Source organism: Mirounga angustirostris, unplaced genomic scaffold (genome assembly GCF_029215605.1).
Source record: "Mirounga angustirostris isolate CCGP_5_RB_7025 unplaced genomic scaffold, mMirAng1.0.hap1 SCAF_2, whole genome shotgun sequence".
In the NCBI taxonomy this organism is placed as follows: domain Eukaryota; kingdom Metazoa; phylum Chordata; class Mammalia; order Carnivora; family Phocidae; genus Mirounga; species Mirounga angustirostris.
This window is the reverse complement of record NW_026991710.1, coordinates 63,928,137-63,943,665: the sequence shown is the minus strand read 5'-3', so window position 1 is coordinate 63,943,665 and position 15,529 is coordinate 63,928,137. Positions and strand designations below refer to the sequence as shown.

Genomic DNA, 15,529 nt, shown 5'->3' with positions numbered 1-15,529 from the left:
ATCTCAAAGAGATATCTGTACTCCCTTGTTCACTGCAGCACTATTCACAATAGCCAAGACATGGAAACAACCTAAATATCTGTTGATAAATGAATGGCTAAAGAAAGTATGGTATATATATGTACAAGGGAATATTATTCAGTGGTGAGAAAGAAGGAAATTCTGCCATTTGCAACAACATGGATGGACCTTGATGGTATTATGCTAAGTGAAATAAGTCAGACCGAGTAAGACAAATACTGTATGACCTCACTTATATGTGGAGTCTAAAAATATGGAACTCATAGAAACAGAGTAGAATTGTGGTTTCCAGGGGCTGAAGAGTAGGAGAAATGGGGAGATATTCGTCAAAGGGTACAAACTTTCAGTTATAAGATGAATAAGTTCCATGGATCTAATGTACAACATGGTGAATGTTGCTAATGATACTGTATTGTATACTTGATCGTTGCTTTGAGGGTAGAACTTTAATGTTCTCACCATTACAACAACAGCAACAATGACAACAATAGCAACAAAACAGTAACTATGTGAGATGTGTTAAGTAACTTTATTGTTTGTTTGTCCTCTTCCAGCGAGTGCGCAGCTTTGGGAGGGACACACATGCAGCAGTAAGGGAGGAAGGGGACAGCTGCCTAGCCAGCCAGATCAGTGGAATCAATGGTGATCCATGGGTGATCCATGGGTGACAAACGTCACAGCCAGATCACCTTCACATCCTTAAGGAACTTTATTGTGGTAAACATTTTGCAAAGGATACCTGCATCAAATCATCACATTGTACATCTTAAACTTACTTGATGTTTTATGTCAATTATATCTCAATAAAGCTGGAAAAAGAAAAGAGTAAATGAGAAGCTGAATAGATGTTTCACAAGTTGTTTTTTGTTTGTTTGTTTGTTTTGCCCAACTGATGTCTTGTTTTGCACTCTAATTGGTTTACTTATGGCACTTCCCAGAAAGTAAGATATCATTCATTCATTTATTCATTTATTCCACAAACATTTCCTGAGAACTGGATATATGACAGGCACTCTAGTGGGTGATACAAGAGAATTTACAATCTAGTAATATAACCCACTGAGGAGCAACACAAGCATAGATGAACAAAGAGCTTCCTAATATAATCCTCGTGTTTGTTTCTCCAAGTAACCTTAAAATAAGATGTAAATTCTGGAGCCACACTACCTAATCTTGATCTCAGTTGTACCACTTTCTAGCTTCTGGCCCTTAGGAAAATTACTAAATCTCTCTGTCTCAGTTTCTTAATGTGTAAAATTCTAATACTTTCCTTATAGAGTTGCTGTGATTAACTAATTGGGTTAATAAACTGACTTAATGTGAAGATTTTAGAATCATGCCTAACATTTAAGAAGTAGTCAATAAACATTAGAATTATTCTTATTATGGCTATTAGTATTATTTTTACAACCACACAGTCATAAAAATCCTCTCCACAGATAGCCTCCCGGACAATTATGATTTAAACTCCCTTTCATATTATTTTAATCCCTTCCAATTCTCCTCCTCTTCTTTAATTCCCACAGAGTTCTCTCATTTTAAGATACATTTTCATGGCTATTTCTGCAATCAGAACATTTAGCAGTTTGGTGATGAAATCAGGGCAGTTTGAGATGTCACACTCTAACTAGTTACACTGCACAAAGCCTAACAGTTTGCTTTCTGTTTTTAAAGAAGCGTTTCATTTAGCCATACTTGTGGCGGCACATGTAATTGAAAAGAGGCATATGGAGACCAGCATGGAAGCCTAACAAACACTTCAGAGTGGCTTAAAAACTATGCTAATCAGTTTGGGAAACGATGTTTTAATCTTAAAAAAAAAAAACAAAACAAAAAACCTCCTCAAACCTAAGGTGACTTTTAAAGAAATGTAATCATTGTCAATATCACTTAAAACTGATTTATTTCCCTCTGCCCTGACAAATGTTGAAAATAAAATTGAATCATAGAAAAAGGAAGAGAGCACCCGTGACCTGTAGTTTTGTGGCACAGAAATGAACTTGTAAAGGCAGTAAGCCGGGACAGTGGTCCCATGGTCAGAGTCAGTGTAGACAGTCTCTCCTACAGGACAGGGAGAAGGGACACGGGCTCAACAACACTCCTCCCCCTGCAAGAAAGCGCTGAGCATTACCTGAAAACAAGGAAGGCATCAGATGAACAGACCTTTATAACAGAATGTGCATCTGCCAAGACAAAAATACACCCCAAGCTTCTGGTGCTGGCGCGCTGACAGTATGAGCAAGCTGTCTTAGTAGTGATTTTGCAAATCATTTGAGTTTAAATTCTATATAGGCCGTAGGGCCCCTGGAGCATCACTTTCTATATTTGGCCTCCTCATTTAGCTATGTTTGGAATAAATAGGCTATGGGTAAAAACCATGCCCTTTAAGAGTTTTGCATACACAGACTAATTCTGCTTATATATTATACGTGAACAGAGTGATTGATGTAAGCCTATGCTTACACACACACGCACACGCACGCACACGCATGCACACCCGCACACACGCACACACGAGACTTTCTAAATGTATTTTTAAGCTGTTTTCCTGTGACTTTTTCTCTCTCTTTTTTTAAGTTCAGCTCTCTGGCATTTAGTAACCCACAAGCTGCTGTTTCTTTTTCCAAATAAGTTCAGCTTGATGGTGGGGCCAAGAAAAATGAGCCCAACTGATGATTGCAATTTCAAAAGAAAATATGCTTTTTATCAGAGACCACATGTTGCCAATGCCAATTAAAGCAAAACTGGGAGATTTTATCAGATACCAACCTGAAGAGGAGAAATGATAAGCCAAGCATAAGAAAGGAAAAGTTTAAGGTTCAGGTGGAATTGCTGGGGATGCCCATTTAAGAGGAAATGTAAAAATTTAAGGTGGAAAGTATAGCATATGTTGCAGATTTAGCAGTTTGTTAACCATCTAGATAAGAAATTAGACGAAGGCAATGTGAAGAACTTTGATTCGAGGCGATCTGGTTGAATCCTGGCTGTACCCACTGACTACCTGAATCACCTTCACCTCTCTGAGCCTGTCTCCCCATTTATAAATCAGGAGTCACAAAATTTTGTTTGCATTTTAAAGAACGATAACGTGGATGAAAATACTAGTTTCATAATATTTGCTTGATAAATGTTGAAAGAGAGAAATTAATTCATTAATTTCTGGACAAATGCTTCAATAAGATCTTTTTTTTCTTTTTCTAAAGTGTTACACAACCATTTAGACACATGCATCTTGTAAATGTATTAAGTGTGTGCATTATTTTATTGTCTTTCAAAGGTTGGTAAGGAGTACCACAGTTATGTGACATGTTCTTATAGTTTTATTTCTGACATCAACTAATAATATATTCATGAGATCACCTGATTGCACTCCATAGAAAAAGAATCACCTTTTCCACTATTGGAAGGTGCAAGGTGTCAAGGTTAAAAGGTTCACTTCGGTTTATCTGCCTTGGTTTCCATCATCCCTAAAATGTTTATGCCACCCTTAAAAAATTATTGTGAAGGTCAAATGAGAGGTATCATGAAAAATTGCTTGTATCCAGAATATAATAAAGGTTAGCTCCTTTATCCTTTTCCCTCAGGTGAGTTGAGTAGCTTTTATATTTTTAAGAAGTAATAGGAATTTGTTAAATGAATGGGCCATGGTCTTTAATCTGAAATTCTCAGATGGAGAATTTTTAATCCTGAAAAATGGGTACAAGTGCTGAAATTCTCAGATGGAGGCCTGGGAATATTTTTGCACTCATCAAAGTGTTGCACTGAGAGATATTTTTAGAACTTGGTGAGAATGATTATTTAAAATATAACACCATGTAGGATGCGGTAATTATGATATAAAAAACGGGAATTGAATATATATTTTTCAAAATAAAACTTGTTCTTTATGTAAACCTACCACTGCTCACTTTTATATCTTTTCAAAGTTTATAGTGAATAGAAGAAGATACTTGTACTATACTCACCCATGATTATTTGAATATAGTATTCCACTGATCCTAAAGTTCTGGAAATTGTTCATCCCTTTCTCGAAAGATTCACTATACATATTTGTATGAAGTAAGAGACCAAGGATCCCTAACTCAAATAAATTTTTCCTTTTTCTCCATAGGTATATAATTTAAAGCCAATTAAGGAATTTGGAGTTTCAGGAAGCAGATAACCAGGTCATAAATGTACTATCCTGACAAAGCCGGAGGCAATGTCAAGGTCAATGAAGGAAATGGGTTTGTATTAATGTGTGATTTCAGCTCCTCATATTTGGATCCAATCATAATAATTGTGTGCTTTTTGCCAGCTTTCCTGGGTGTTCAGCTCTCCCCGCAGAGACTGAAAGTAGAGTTAGTTACAAGCTCAGAGGACTAAATATGCTGCAGCTGGATTATAACTTTCGTTGAAAAGAACATCAGTTGCTTGGCTCAGAAGTTCTTCTGTATTTTTCTATTATATAGACACTTAAGAGTTTTATGCCTCTTCCCACATAGCTCCAGCTTTTTGAAATTGCAGACATTATCAAGAAAACAATATAAATTTCATTTATACCATTCATCTGAGTTAGTCATAAAAAGAAACAGTTACAGTTGACCTTTGAACAACATGAGTTTGAACTGCATGGGTCCAGTTAGACCTGATTTTTTTTTTTATGAATACAGTACAGAACTGCAAATGCATTTTCTCTTTCTTGTGATTTTCTTAATAACATTTTCTTTTCACTAGCTTAATTTATGCTAAGAATATAGTATATAATACATATAGCATACAAAATTAGTGTTAACTGATTGTATATGTTATCGGTAAGGCTTCTGGTCAACAGTAAGCTATTGTAGTTAAGTTTTTTGGTGGTCAAAAATTATTTGTGGATTTTTGACTGGGGAGTCAGTTCCCCTAACCCCCATGTTTTTCAAGGATCAACTGTATTTTATTTCTACAAATGTGGACTCAAGTTAGGTACACACAAAGATAATATAATATTGCTTACTTTTCAAGAAATCTGGACATTGCTGTTATCAGCTGCTGAAGAGTTTATGTGAACAGAATGTAATTTGTTTTCACAGGGTGCATATGTATGTGGCTCTCTCTCGTTCTCTTATTGTTCATCTTTATTATTTCCTGTGTTGGTAGACTCTGTTAAAAATAATGAAAGCACACTGTTAACATAATTTTTATTGTAGAAAAACAAAAAGCAATCTAAATATTCAATAAGGTTAAACTTATTATGAAACATTATATAATATTATTATCTATGTGATTAATGTTTTTAAAATTTGACTTACAGGTAATTCTAAAAAAAATTATTGGGTTGTACCTCACACCTATTAAATTAATTTTCAGAGAAAGAACAAGACAATCTGCATTTTTAAGAAATAGATCAAGTAATTTTGGAGAATGTTACACTAGAATGTAAGCTTAGAGTGAAAGAAATTATAGTGCTACTATAATGCTCTGTACATCATAAGTGTTCAATGAATTTATGCTGAACAAATGAATACATTATTATCTTCTTTGGAAAATGTGTTATTTTCAAGAATGAATGAAAGTATATAAAACACCAAAAGGTGCTCTTGATATAATATTGGATGAAAATAGACAATAAAAAATTGCACGCATTCTAAGGCTACAAATATTTAAAAAGGATTTTTTTTTTTTTTTTTTTTTTTACAGAGAGAGAGAGTATGAGCAGAGGGGGATTGGCAGAGGGAGAGGGAGAGAGAGAATCTTAAGCAGGCTCCATGCCCAGCGCAGAGCCCAATGCAGGGTTTGACAAGGGGCTCAATCTCACAATCCTGAGATCATGACCTGAGCCGAAATCAAGAGTCGGTTTCTTAACCAACTGAGCCACCTAGGGGCACCCTTAAAAAGGCATTTTAAATAGAAAAAATAACGCCAAAAGCATAATCTATATAAGAAACAAAATTAGGGGTGCCTGGGTGGATCAGTCAGTTTAACATCAGACTCGGTGTCAGATCAGGTTATGATCTTGGTCATGGGACTGAACCTCGCATCTGGCTCCACGCTCAGCACAGAGTCTGCTTGTCTCTCTCCCTTCCCCTTTACTCCTCCCCCTCTGCTTCCCCTCCCCACCCCACTTGTGCTCTGTCTCTCTAAAATCGATCAATCAATCTTTAAAAAAAAAAGAAAAAAAGAAATAGAATTTCACCAGAATTAAAATCTTTGCAAGACTCTCTCAAGGAAATGAGAAGACAGGAGAGAAAATATTTGCAAATTAAATACCAAATAAAGTACTTTATCAAGAATATGAAAAGGACTCTTAAAACTTAACCATAAGAAAACAAACACATTTTGAAATAGGCAAAAGACTTGACTAAAGAAGATATCTGGATGGCAAATAGCATAAGAAAAATGCTCAACAGCATTAGTTATTAAGGAAGTGCAAATTAAAACCACTATGAAATACTACTACACATATATTAGAGTAGCTAAAAAAAAATAGTTGACAACATCAAGTACTGATGAAGATTCAAAGTAATTAGGACTGTCATACATTTCTAGTGGAGATGCAAAATGTTAGTCTCTTTAAAAACAGTTTCTCAGTTTCTTATAAAGTTAAACATACACTTACCACATGGCCCAACAGTCCCACTTCTAGAAATGAAAACTTATTTTCACACAAAAATCTGTACATGCATGTTTATAGCAACTTTATTTATAATCTCCAAACACTGGAAACAATGCAAATGTACTTAAATTGGTGAATGGTACACTGTGGTATAGTCATGCAGTGAAATCTTCAGCAATACATTAAAAAAAAAAAACAATTATTGATTGATGCAACCACATGGATGAATCTCAAATGTATTACGCTAAATGAAAGAAGTTAGGTACAAATTGCTACAACCTGTATGATTCTATTTATATGATGTTCTGGGATGTGTAAAACTATAGGGACAGAGAATAGATCAGTAGTTGTAATTGGTAAGGGTGAGATGAAGGTTTGACTCCAAAAAAACAGCATGAGGATTTTTTTTTTAGGGTAACAGAACCATTCTGTGTCTTGATTGTTATGATGATTATGTAACCCTAAGCATTCATCAAAACTCAGAGCTATACATAAAAGAATAGTGAGTTTAAAAAAATAGTGAGTTTTATTGTATGTATACTTAAAAAAAAGTTAAAAAAAGAAAAAAATAGAAGAAATGGAAGAAACCCTAAAATTAAAGACAATAATCATTGTGATATGGTAGTGAATTTCTTTTTTGCCTTCATTTTCCAAATATTTCTCTGATGTGGTTGAAATAGTTATTTAAGTAATAAATTATTTTTGTATATAAAGTAAAAGACTTCATAATAACACTATGTTTGATTAGCAGAGTCATGTGTCCTTTAGTCTTCCTCATAAATTAACATTGCATTTGCTTTGTGGAGTTAAGTGTTAGTTGTAATTGGGTCTATATGGCTGCAAATCAACAGACTGAGAAAAAAAAGACCTAGTCAACCTAACCGATATTTTTTTATATGACAGCCATCTGTTTAATTGCTATATTTAATAAAAATATAACCTTTCTCTGTATGCTGCTTCTTTGACCCAAGCTATTTGCCTCCCCCTCGTGTCTGCTCCTCCCACATCCACATCCATACACATACCTACATGTAAACATTGCCACATACACTGAGACATACTTCCAACTTAAAAAATCCCTGCATATTGTTCAATATGGTTTTGAAGTTATCTTTCCTGGAGTTCTCCTTTGATTCCTCTGCCCAACCTCCTTCCAAGGATTTTCCCAAAAGGCCCCTTCTCTCTGTCTGCATGGTAGAGTTCACATGAATTTATCACATTGTATTAAAACTCTCATTACAGGTAACTTGATACACCAACTAGATTATAAGATTTTTACAGAAGGTTGTCTAATATATTTTGATACCTCCACTAATCAGACAAAAGCCTAGAACATGGTAGCTACTAGATACATTTTTATTGTCCAGCCTGAATCAAATACACTTACTGTTTTAGTGGGTATTCTCCCCATAATTTTAGTCTTACAAGCAATCTTTTCTTTCATTTTTTTTTTTAAGAAAATCTTTTTTAAAAGGGAAAAATAATCCCTCATTGCTACAAAAGGGGGTGGTTGGTATATGTCTTGTTTGAGTTGAATAGATTCCTAGAGCCATACGCCTTGCTGGGTTCATCCATTGATTACCAAGCATGGGCAACATCCTGATAGCTCAAGGAAGGTATGTTGTAATAAGCCTTTCAACAATGTTAACAACATGGCTGCTTTCTAAGACCTTGTCAGTTACATTATTTTGTTATTCATGAGAAGAAACTGTTAAGGAACCAGGTAGAACAGGTTCAAATTTCACAGAAAATAAAAAGTTAAATACTAGACAGAGATTTTGTAGAAAACATATAATGTTAGTTTATAGGTAACATAATATATCTTCTGGCCTCCCAAAGAACACAAGATCATAAACTCATAAAATCAAAATGGTTGTAAGAAATCCACCATCTCATCCCATTATTTTATTTGTAAATTAAATCATATTCACACTTTATCCAGCTGGTTAGTAGCAGAACCATAATCAAAACTTACAGTCACTGAAACATACATGATTTAGTAATTCTTTTGAATTTTAAAAATAAAACAATGAAAAAAATAAGAATGTATGAATATACAGTATGAGCTACTTGCATGTTTTCTAAAACTAAAAACAAAGCCTTAATGTGTTTTTGATTCCTACTGCTTGCATCCAATATCAAGGGTGGAATAGCAACATTGCCTTTTTAACTAATTTACTAGTAATATTTTCTAAAGTACTTATAAAAAGTTTGAAGAAGGGTGATTCCCAAGACATAAATTCCACAGTTCAAGGATTCTTTATCATAGAAATTAACTTAATCCTATTCAGCAGGACAAGCAAAAGTCTAACATTTTACCAAGTCCTGCCCTATAGTAGACAAAGAGAAGCTTGACTTGCTAGTATTATCAGTGTTTGAAATATCAAAAAGACAAAATCTTTATGTATAAATTGGAAAAAAATGTCCAACTGACATCCTTGAATCTTACAATTCCATGCCACCAGTTGTCAACAAGGATGACTTACAAGCCTGTTAGCACTGCATACTTTCAAAGACAGGTGGCCAAGGAACCGTAGCACAAACAAGCTCTACTCTCTGCTCATCCTGTGGAAACATCTACTCAGTGTGACACTTGCATTTGACCCATAAGCAGAAAGTTACACCTGATACAGGGTGACCCCATTAAAAATAAATACCTGTCCCTTCCATCCCAAGCTTCCTTGGTTTAGCAACACAGTGTCCATTAAAGATATTACAGGGGAACTCAATCACTTGTCCGAAGGAGATACTGAATTAAAAAGTGCTCTGGGGGTAGAGGTAACATCTCTATGGATAATAAGAGACCCATCAGACTCAGCTCAAGAGACTAGAAGTGACAAAGCCAGTCCCTATTGACCATCAATTACCACTAACTAAAATAGCAACCACGTTTCTCAGAGAGACACTGTGCATTCCGCTAGGTTTTCAGCTTCAGCCTCAGTTCATGTCTCCCAAGCCCCACTGCCCTTGAGTCTTATGCCCATTTGAACTTCCACAGAGATGATGGTGGTTCATATAGTTTTGATTTAAAAATTCAAACATGCTTTTCTGTCACTCTTTGTGGAAGAAATACTCTTGTGTTTTCTTTTCTTTTTTTTTTAATATAGAAATTGGATTAAACAGCATGTTTTGCAAGCAGATAGGAATGCTAATTAAAGGACAGACTTCACAGCCACATAAAAGCAGCTTCGCACAAAAGTCTTCTCATTCCATCTCAAATGTGGTGTTAACGACTTGGTCAGACAGAGCTTGCATGAACTCTGCTCACTAAAGATAGAACATCAAATAGTCTTAGCAAAGAAGAGTGAAGTCACAAATTTAAGTAATCATCTCCTTACATTTCTATTACGATTGGTGATATTTGATTGGTATGGGTGAAAGCTAATGTCTTGATTACAGATGCCAGCAAAGAAAGTGTTAGAGAAGACTGGGTTTGTTCTGAGAAAAGCAAAAATATAATGCTGAAATGTGATCTGACTGCTGAAATTTTAATGTACTTTTTGTTATTGCTCACTGGAACAAAAGTTTTAAGCAAGAGAATATCTTAATTTTAAAATCACAGCACAATAGAAACACAAACATAGCATAATCCTTACTTTTACTATATTTTCTCTAATTTGAACATCATTTATTCATTCAACAAGCTGATACTGATGTAGCAGGCCCTATGCTTTGTATTAAGGACACAAAGGTGAATAAGTCATGGTCTCTAATCCCCAAATATGACACTCTAGGGAGGATGTAGGATGCTTGAACAGAAGGTTACAAAGTAAGGTAATAAGGGCAATGACAGCTAAATGCACAGATTATGCTGAGTATCTTCCTTAGTCTAAGAAGTAGGTATCAGAGTGGCTGCAGGGGAGGGGGACTGATCGGGGAAGAATTTCTGGTAAGGGGCAAAGAGGAGGTAAAATATATTTCAGATGGACAGGGCATGAAATTGGGGCAGTGTGTCAGTGTTCTAAGTAATTCGAAATTACTCAAATGCACAGAATTCAAATGCACTGCAGGAGCTGATGCTGGGATTGTAGGCAGCAACCAGATCAGGATGGTCCTGGCACATAATGCTAAAAAATGTAATCTCTGTTCTTTATGTCAGAAACTTATCAGAGTCTCCAGTGGAGGGCTGGTGTGTGCAATGTGAAAAACAGCCCAGGTAAGTCTGTCATGTTCTTCTGGTTCAGAACCATAGATTCATTCTCTCAACAAATAATTGTTGAGTGTTCCCTTTGTGTCGGGCAATGTGCCGAGGATACAATATTGAACAAGACAGGTAAGCTCTCTTCTTTGTAGAAAGATTGATAGTGAACAATTTGAGAATATTAAGTAAGATTTAAAAATTTTCTGGCTGTCATGTGGAGAAAGGGGTGAAGGCTAGATGCAAGGAGACAAGTTAGGGGGCTGTTGATAATCTGAGATAGTCTAGGGGGAGTCAAAATGTAAATGGTGGGAGTAAGAATGGATAGAGGAGATAAATTCTAGAAATATTTAGAAAGCAAAATCAACAGGGCATGATTATTGGAGATAAGGTAAGGTGGAGTTGGGGCAGATGAGGGAAGGAAAATTGGGTAGATGGTAGCCCCAGCAGTCAAGATAAAGTATACATTAGAAATAGTCTATCTTAGTCCAAGACCACAATATAAAAGGCCTGGGAAAATATATATAGCTTTACATGCAGGATTTTATAATACCAACATTTTATACGGGACTACATTAAAGATGGTCGCACAGCTATTGATCTGCAATGTCCTAGGGGATGATAAACATTTAGTGATACACTGAAAGAATTTCAGAAACAGAATATTTCTATTTTCTCTCATGAATAAAAACGTGCTATTACATTAGCAGAGGGTTTTAAATAAAGGACCTCAACATTTCTGAACTTCTGAACTTATCTTAACCATCCCTTCTCTATTTCTATGTCAGTCGTTGTTCACATTAACACTAACATGAACTAACCGTGGCTCAGGTGAGAAAACAATGCAACTGACACTTCATTTTCCTCTGCCAATAACTCAGGAGGGAAGGACTCCACAAATTAGGTTGACACATGGTGTCTAGAAAGAATTAATTCCCACTCGATTCTGGGCAGACTTACAACCTGGGCTCCATCCATAAGGACTGATGGGAATTCTGAGGATTGGTTTGTGTGTTGTTATTTTCTATTGCCATCAACAACTGGACATAAGAATACCAATCACCAATGAGCACCGTGTTGTTTTTGCTGCTGTATTATCAGGAGACACTTAGGAATTGTTCCACATTTGGAAGTTGTTCTTGACCTGCATTCGATAGTTTGGCTCTATTTGTCATGTTGATATATTCTGGCAGGAACACTTAGACATTTATTGTAAGAGCTTTATCAGAAGACAAAAATATTTTGGATATGCCAAATCAAATTATAGTGCACTTGAACAGTCACCATCCATCTTTTACCTATGATTAACATTTATTATGCAGCATCAGAAAGATTTGGATTAAGAGGCATCAGGAGGAAAAAAAAAAAAAAATATATATATATATATAGGGGGGCGGAGCAAGATGGCGGAGGAGTAGGAGACCTGGATTTCGTCTCCTCTCAGGAATTCAGGTGGATAGGGATCAAACCATTCTGAACACCTACAAACTCAACAGGAGATAGAAGAAAAGAAGAGCAACAACTCTCTCATCAGAAAAGTGACCACTTTCTGGAAGGTACGACGTGCGGAGAAGTGAATCCGAGGCGATATTCAGGAGGATAGATGGCGGGGGAGGGGCCTCCGTCGGCCGCTTCTGGCAAGTGATAGAGCCGCAGAGCACAAAATCAGAACTTTTAAAAGTCGGCTCCACTGAGGGACGTCACTCTGGTGGCTAAGCGGGGGGTGGAACCCTCAGGACAGTGTGGTCTCAGGACCCTCGGGGTCACAGAAAGACCGGGGGTGCCTGAGTGTGGCAGAGCTCCCAGGTATCGGAGCAGGGAAGCCGGCTGCAGAGGCGGAGCCCAGGCGTGGGCTCTCAGCTCGGGGTGGCCATAAACCGTGATCCGCGGCACCGTCGGGCCCCTGCTCCTCCAGCAGGGACCCAACAAGCGGCAGATCCGGGGAGACTCACCTTCCTTCCCGGGGAGGAGCCGCGCGGGAGCGCACCGCAGGGATCTGCTGGGTTTGGAGACTCCACACGGGGTCGGGTGCCAGAGATAGAAACGTGCGGTCACAGGCCGGGCGAGCACGGAGTTCGGCTGGAGACCAGGGAGACGGGAGTAACTGACGGCTTTTCTCTGGGGGCTCACTGAGGAGCGGGGCCCCAAGTTCTCGGCTCCTCGGGGGCAGAGATTGGGAGGCTGCCATTTTCACTCTCCACCTCCAAAGCTGTACGGAAAGCTCGCAGGGAACAAAAGCCCCGGAGAGCAAACCCGAGCAGATTACTTAGCCGGGAGGGGGCAAGGGCGGGGCAATTCCGCCTCTGGAGAGACATTTGGAAACCACGGCAACAGACCCCTCCCCAGAAGATCAGCGAGAACAGCCAGCCAAGACCAAGTTTACCGATCAATGAGAACGGCAGAACTCCAGCGCTAGGGGACTACTGCACATAGAATTCATGGCTTTTTTACCATGATTCTTTAGTCTTTCAAAGTTAATTTTTTTTAACTGTCTTTTTTTCTTTTTTTTTTTTTGAATTTTTCTTTTTCCCTTTTTCAACCAACATCTTATCAATCCCTTTTTTTAAAAAACATTTTTATTTTTCATTTTTAGAGTCATATTCTATCCCATCATAGTAGTTACCAGTATTTTTGGCATATATATATATAAGTTGTTCTCTCTTTAAAATTTTGAGATAGTTTCTTCTAACAGATTAAAATATACCCTAAATCTCTAGTATATGGTTTTTTCTACTCCCCTGCCTGATCACATTCTCTCCCTTTTTTTTTTCTCTTTTTAAATCCTCTTCTTTCTTTTTTCAAACAACTTCTTATCAATTCCTTTTATAAAATTTTTTATAATTTCCATCTTTACAGTCATATTCCATCCCTTCATCATATCAATCCTTATTTTTGTACATATATAAGTTTTTCTTTCTTTAAAATTTTGGGAGGCACTTTCTTCTAAAAGACCAAAATACACCCCAAATCTAGTGTGTGGCACTGATCTATATACCAGCCTGATCATATTTGATCACATTCTGGGTTTTTTTGTTGTTGTTGTTTTGTTTTGTTTGTTTTTATCTTTATCTTTTTCTTTTTCTTTTTTCTCTCTTTCCGTTTCTTTTTCCACTGCTTCAGGTCTTTTCTGATTTGTTTAGAGTATATTTTCTGGGGATGTTGTTACTCTGCTAGCATTTCGTTCTCTCATTAATCTATTCTCCTCTGCACAAAATGACAAGATGGAAAAAATCACCTCAACAAAAAGAACAAGAGGTAGTACCGACTGCCAGGGACCTACTCAATACGGACATTAGTACGATGTCAGATCTAGAGTTCAGAATCATCACTTTAAAGATACTAGCTGGGCTTGAAAAAAATATGGAAGTTATTAGAGAAACCCTTTCTGGAGAAGTAAAAGAACTAAAATCTAACCAAGTAGAAATCAAAAAGGCTATTAATGAGGTGCAATCAAAAATGGGGGCACTAACTGCTAGGATAAAAGAGGCAGAAGAGAGAATCAGAGATATAGAAGACCAAATGATGGAAAATAAAGAAGCTGAGAAAAAGAGAGATAAACAGCTACTGGATCACGAGGGCAGAATTCGAGAGATAAGCGATACCATAAGACAAAACAACATTAGAATAATTGGGATCCCAGAAGAAAAAAGAGAGAGAGGGGCAGAAGGTACAATGGAGCAAATTATAGCAGAGAACTTCCCTAATTTGGGGAAGGAAACAGGCATCAAAATCCAGGAAGCACAGAGAACCCCTCTCAAAATCAATAAAAATAGGTCAACACCCTGACATCTAATAGTAAAACTTACGAGTCCCATAGACAAAGAGAAAATCCTGAAAGCAGCTCGGGAGAAGAGATATGTAACCTACAAGGGTAGAAACATTAGATTGGCAACAGACCTATCCACAGAGACCTGGCAGGCCAGAAAGGACTGGCAGGATATATTCAGAGCACTAACTGAGAAAAATATGCAGCCAAGAATACTATATCCAGCTAGGCTGTCATTGAAAATTGAAGGAGAGATAAAAAGCTTCCAGGACAAACAAAAACTAAAGGAATTTGCAAACACAAAACCAGCCCTACAAGAAATCTTGAAAGGGGTCCTCTAAGCAAAGAGAGAGCCTAAAAGCAACATACACCAGAAAGGAACACAGACAATATACGGTAACAGTCACCTTACAGGCAATACAATGGCACTAAATTCCTATCTTTCAATAGTTACCCTGAATGTAAATGGGTTCAATGCCCCAATCAAAAGACACAGGCTATCAGACTGGATTAAAAAACAAGACCCATTGATATGCTGTCTGCAAGAGACTCATTTTAGAACCAAAGACACCCCCAGATTGAAAGTGAGGGGGTGGGAAACCATTTACCATGCTAATGGATGCCAAAAGAAAGCTGGGGTGGCAATCCTTCTATCAGACAAATTAGATTTTAAACCAAAGACTGTAATAAGAGATGAGGAAGGACATTATATCCTACTTAAAGGGTCTATCCAACAAGAAGATCTAACAATTGTAAATATCTATGCCCCTAACATGGGAGCAGCCAATTATATAAGGCAATTAATAACAAAAGCAAAGAAACACATCGACAACAATACAATAATAGTGGGGGACTTTAACATCCCCCTCACTGAAATGGACAGATCATCTAAGCAAAAGATCAACAAGGAAATAAAGACTTTAAATGACACACTGGACCAAATGGACTTCACAGACATATTCAGAACATTCCATCCCAAAGCAATGGAGTACACATTCTTCTCTAGTGCCCATGGAACATTCTCCAG

At 37.1% G+C, this 15,529-nt stretch overlaps 1 long non-coding RNA gene across 4 annotated transcripts in view; it reads right to left on the bottom strand.

The window, feature by feature from the left end:
- LOC123848467 (uncharacterized) overlaps positions 1-15,529 on the bottom strand; it is a 116,647-nt gene that overhangs the window by 24,175 nt on the left and 76,943 nt on the right. For all 4 annotated transcript variants that reach the window (XR_008506578.2, XR_008506577.2, XR_008506579.1 and 1 more), the window contains one exon: positions 5,000-5,145. This is a non-coding gene — a long non-coding RNA (uncharacterized LOC123848467). The remainder of the gene's footprint in view (positions 1-4,999; positions 5,146-15,529) is intronic.